The sequence below is a fragment of the Panulirus ornatus genome, chromosome 70 (genome assembly GCF_036320965.1).
Source record: "Panulirus ornatus isolate Po-2019 chromosome 70, ASM3632096v1, whole genome shotgun sequence".
In the NCBI taxonomy this organism is placed as follows: domain Eukaryota; kingdom Metazoa; phylum Arthropoda; class Malacostraca; order Decapoda; family Palinuridae; genus Panulirus; species Panulirus ornatus.
The window spans coordinates 5,188,587-5,194,176 of NC_092293.1; the positions used below are offsets into that span (position 1 = coordinate 5,188,587).

Here is a 5,590-nt window from a genome sequence, read left to right on the forward strand (position 1 = left end):
GGTTGATATGTTTGTGTGTGTGTGTGTGTGTGTGTGTGTGTGTGTGTGTGTGTATGAGTAATAGATTCGGTAGGTAACGTCTGCCAGCTGATTATCAATACAGAACCTTGGGTGAATAACCATACGCTCCAGAGAACAGAGAGAATGGATGAAATAGTGAGTGGGTGAGCGATGTTCACATAGGCACACACATGACCCTTCCAGTCCCGTGTGGTCTAGTGGCTAGGATACCTGGCTTTCACCCAGGAGGCCCGGGTTCGATTCCCGGCATGGGAAGGATTTTCTTCTTAGAGAGAGAGAGAGAGAGAGAGAGAGAGAGAGAGAGAGAGAGAGAGAGAGAGAGAGAGAGATGTCTAAGTAAATGAATACAATAGTTATCAAGTACGTTATCATCAACTAACCGAAACATAAATGTTTACAATAAAAGCTTGTGTTGTAGTGACTCCTGATTACTCTTGGTGAGTGAGTCTGAGAAACCCTGTCACGAGGGCCAAAAGAGAGAAACTGAATGAGTGAGTGGGTCAGTAAGTGAACGAGGAGTAAGTGAAGGAATCAATACAGTTTCACGGTTAAGATATTTGGCTTCCAGTCAGGGACCTGCAGAGCCGGATTAATGTTTAGTGAGGCCCAGGACCAGGTGATATTTGCGGTCTCCACAGATTCTATGAAATATGTGTTATGTCAAATTTTGCCACCATATTGTATATTGCATACCAGCCTCTGTTCCACCAGTTTTCCGAGCTGCATCTTTTTTACCTGGATGACCAGCGGGGCCCCTGTAAGGCCGGAGTCCAAGACCCGGGCAGAGGTGGCCCATGCGTTAATCTGGCACTGGAAATCTGGGTTCTTTTTCTGCAGTTGGAGTGATCAGTTACATAAGAACAAGACAACTTGATAATGATTCTACACTATGAGGTAAGACACAATGCTTCCAATAATATATCTACCACAATACTTGCATCTTGTTCACCAGACATGAAAGTCCGAAAACTACCCCAAGTGAGGATCGAACTCACGACCTTGAGATTATGAGACTCACGCGTTGCCTAATGCGCTACCCAGGCTTGGAAACCTACTTGGCATATCTAGATTGATTGTTTCAAAGTAGAGTTGTACTGCTGATGTGTTCTTCAGTATGCATGTATATTGTTTCAAAGTTTTATAATCCACTAATTCAGTAATTCTAGTCAAATATGGAACAAGTCAGCCGTCAAATTCAACCACCGGTTGATCTCCCCCGATCTACCCTTGCATGGGCCCATCCCACAACCAAACATAGAGCCTAAGGCTGCTGTCATTTTTTCTCTAGTCGTGGCACTGGGGTGCAGTTCAGTGGCTTTGTGTCCAATGACATTCACAACTACTAATGAAGTACATACACTGTTCAGGGAAACACATTCATCAGACTCATTAGACATTGGTAGTTAGTTCTTTAAAGGGACTGTAGTCCATTGCTCAAGGGTAGAATAACAGATGTCCAAGAGATATGAACTTTTAAAGAGAAAAATCAATTCTAGTGCCTCCAGCCTTTCCCTGTAACGTATCTCTCTAACTCTAGTAATTTTTTCTTGCTATCCTCTGAACCAACTCCATTTCCTCTCTTCTTCTCTAGGTGTTGTGACTGAAATTGAGATTATTTTTGTTCGGTTTTCTGTCTGATGTGAACGGGTTTTCAAAACTGTCTTATCCCTGAACTTCAGTGGAATTCTAGTACTTACCAGCAGACAGTTTGTGTCCTTAACTACTCCCCTTAGGTAGGACATTTGCGACAGGCCAGGGACAATGTCAACTAGCTTACTGTAGCTTTTTTCCTGTTCGATGATAACCACAGCGAGGCCTTCCCTCACTACGATCCATTCTCACTGGTTTACATTTACTCGAGTTTTTAAACTTCATCAATCAGATATCAAACAAACTTTGGAGTCTGTCGAGTTCTTTTTGTAAGTTGATGCAATCATCCGTGCTTTTCATTTCGCGAATGTCCTTTGTATCTGCTGCAAACATATTCAAATAAGAGTCTATATCCTCTGGCAAGTCATTACCATGGGTCAAGAAGAGTAATGGTTCCAAACCAAAACCCTGCGGCACTCGGCTGGTGACCTCAACCCATTATGAGAGAGATCCTCTGTCATGCGTTCTTTGTTCACTTTCACTAAGATAATCTTCTGTCCACAGAATGAGTTTCCCCATACTCCTGCCTGGTGATCCAGTCTCGTAATCAGCCTCCCATGTGACACAGTGTCAAGCGTTCTGGCAGTCAAGATACAAACATCCACTCAGCCTTACCTTGTGTACATTGTTCATCACATGAGTCATTTTTCCTCTTTAGAAAGTCATTCACTTGCTTTGTAATTATCTTTTCTAAACCTTACAAACCAAACTTCCCATTTGAGACCAGCTTGTAGTTCATTGCCTCTTTCGGGTTTCGTTAATTATAGACTGGAATAATATCCTTTTCCACTCTTTTGGTATTTTGTCTCTATACAGCGACATCTTGAGCAGCTTTTCCAGAGGTTGATCTGGAATATGTGCATACATCTTCAGCACTGTGACAGAGGTTGATCTGGAATATATGAACACATCCTCAGCACTGTGGTAAGACTTCATCAGGTCCATGAAGCTCATACGGGTGAACACCTAGAATTCTGTTAATCTTTTCTAGATATCTCAATGTTTTCTAAAATCTCCTAATTCCAGCCCACTGGTGTTGTTGCCACAATGTTTTCTAATGGGGAAAATCTTTTGAATTTGTTACTCAGTTCCTCGAGTATCCTTACATCGTCTTCTTCCTTCTGAATTTCTTAGTCTAATTAGTTGTTATCTGACAACCAAATGAGTTTTTGGAAAAGTTGTAGATTTTATCGATCCTTCCAAAATATTCATTTCAAAGATTCTTAATTCCTTGTTTTTATCCTGATATACTCGTTCTTTGCTCTCTTGCACCTTGCAAATGCTGGCTGGCTGGAGTGCCGTCTATATCTTCGTCACGACAATTTTAAATTCTTTTGCTTTTTATCATCTTTTACCAAACCATTCCTTCCTATGTATGTGACTTTTGTGTGTGTGTGTGTGTGTGTGTGTGTGTGTGTGCGTGTGTGTGTGTGTGTGTGTATGTGTGTGTGTGTGTGTGTGTGTGTGTGTGTGTGTGTGTGTGTGTGTGTGTGTGTGTGTGTGTTTGTTTGTGTGTTCGTGTGTGTGTGTGTTTGTTTGTGTGTTCGTGTGTGTGTGTGTGTGTGTGTGTGTGTGTGTGTTAACTTACGTGTAATAGGAATGATAATAATAATAATGACAATACTACTGACGATGATAATAGAAATGATCCATTCTTAACGCAAGGGATCCTGTGAAGTGATCAGCCTCTCAAGTGACATCATATATTGTACACTGATGATCTAGATCATCCTGGTGATGGTGTTATGTTACTCTTCCCAGGAGAAGTAAGGATATGCTTAGACAACCCATATCATGGGTATGTGAGAATCTAGAAATACGCTCAAAGAAGATAGTCATAGTACGCCAGATGAATCTATCTCTTCACATATCTATTTACAGAGATATTTCTGTATGCCCACAACCTCCCGCTGGCTGTTAGTTTTTGCTCTAGTGACATTCTCATACTCCTTGAGGCATCATATTACCGCAAACATTCATGAAATGTAGACACAAATAGCATTTATGACTTTGTTGTTACTCTGTAACTACTAACATATGTTGACACGTAGAATACCACAGGAAAGAATCAGTAAGTTATAAGACTTGTCGGTCTGGAGTAATCATGCAAGGAAACTCAGACATGAATGTGTATTACGATATAATGTTGGGGAGGAGGATGATGGCTGTAGTAAAGATGGGTGGCTCTCCCAGATCAGACACAGTAAGAGAGCACACTATAACCAGACCATTAACATGATAACGTAAGAAGAAGACATCATTACTAGATCTAAAGTGGCCTAATGTCTTTCCGATGAGTCAAGTTTTACGAAACTGGAGCGAAGTTGAGATGATGTATGTGTCTGCTGAGGAAATGGTTAATGGACGATGTTTCAGGCGATCAAGTGTATATAGTCATTTTAGGCAGAGATATTCTTCCTTTTATAGTAGTACCACATATAGCACACCCCTGATCTTATCATATATCCTAGTTCAGCCCACTGACAGCATGTAGTTCCCTGAACTCCACATCGCTCAAATTGTACCTTGCACACCTCTCACCCTCTTGCATGTCCTGACCCAGATAACTTAAACCCTTTTTCACTCCTTCCATCTTTTTTTCAGGCTCTTCAGTCATTCTGTTCCCTCGTCTTTTGACAAGTATGTCCTCTTTATCAGTTTCTTTTCATTAGTTTTTTACATATACCTAAACCGTTTCAGTACACCTCATTCAGCTTCGTCAATCACACATCACTTACGATGACTACCGCACCTCTCTCTTACATTGTCATTCCTCACATGATCAACCCTTCTTACGCCACACCTTGTTCCTCAGATCTTCATCTCCAACACACTCACATTTCTCCATTCTTTTGCATTTAGGGCTCAAGACTCGCACCCACACAACACTATCGGGACTATAATACCGTCAAACATAATAATCTTTACACACAATGAATTTTCTTTACACATAGTCCATATTGCACCCTGGACCTGTGGCTCCTCACTCACCCGATGGATCACTTGAATCCCCACATATCCGTCTCATGCATCTAAAACACTCCACTTCTATGTTCTCATCACTCAAACATGCACTCAGACTAGTCTATCTTCCCCTCTGTTTACTAACATAAACTCTCAACCTCCTCCTTTCAAACACTAATTCATACGCGAGCTTTTGTAATTTATTACTGGAATCTGCCACCTGAGCCATATCATCTGCAAACAACCGCTGGCTCATCTCCCAGCCAACCCAATACTCAACATACTATAGATACACTATGACCCTCGTACTAACCTCCCTCACCACATCATCCATAAACGGGTTAAACACCCATGTTAACATCAGAAAACCTTGGTAAAGATCCGTCTACATTTAGAATCACCCATTCTCCTCCCTTCACATATGCCTTGCTCTCCTGATAACAGCCACTGCATCCAGTAAACGTCCTCCTGCGTCATATTATCGTATAACCTTCCATAAGGCATCTAAATCAGCCCCACCATACGCGTTTTCCAGATCAGTAAATGCCACACACAAATTTTACTCTTTGTATACATTTCTCTAAAGCAAATTCTTCAAAACAACCACTAGGTGTACGCATATTCTACCCATTGAAGAAATTGATAACAATCAAGAGAAGCATTATTCATTAACAGGTTATACAGCGTGTTTGTGCCTTGTATCATCCACACTCTGATGTCAGAGAACATAGCAACAAATTGCATCTTTGAGGCTGTATCCAATGTGCCAAGGACACAAGCGGCTATAGGCCATTACTGAGCTAAAAGCAAATGGTTTCATCCATTTATTGCTTTGATAGTAAGGGAGAAGCTGCATTGGTTACAGAAGTCCTTAGGGGAGGAAAAGTCAGACTTCAAAGCTAAATAGAATGTTCTAAGGATAATGACAAAGTAATGTCAGATGTTGTCTGAGAGA

General features: G+C 41.2%; 1 non-coding gene across 1 annotated transcript; it reads left to right on the forward strand.

The window, feature by feature from the left end:
• Nucleotides 1–204: 204 nt before the first annotated feature.
• Nucleotides 205–276, forward strand: TRNAE-UUC (transfer RNA glutamic acid (anticodon UUC)). The gene has a single exon. It is a non-coding gene; the product is annotated as a tRNA-Glu (tRNA).
• The last annotated feature ends 5,314 nt before the right edge of the window (nucleotides 277–5,590 follow it).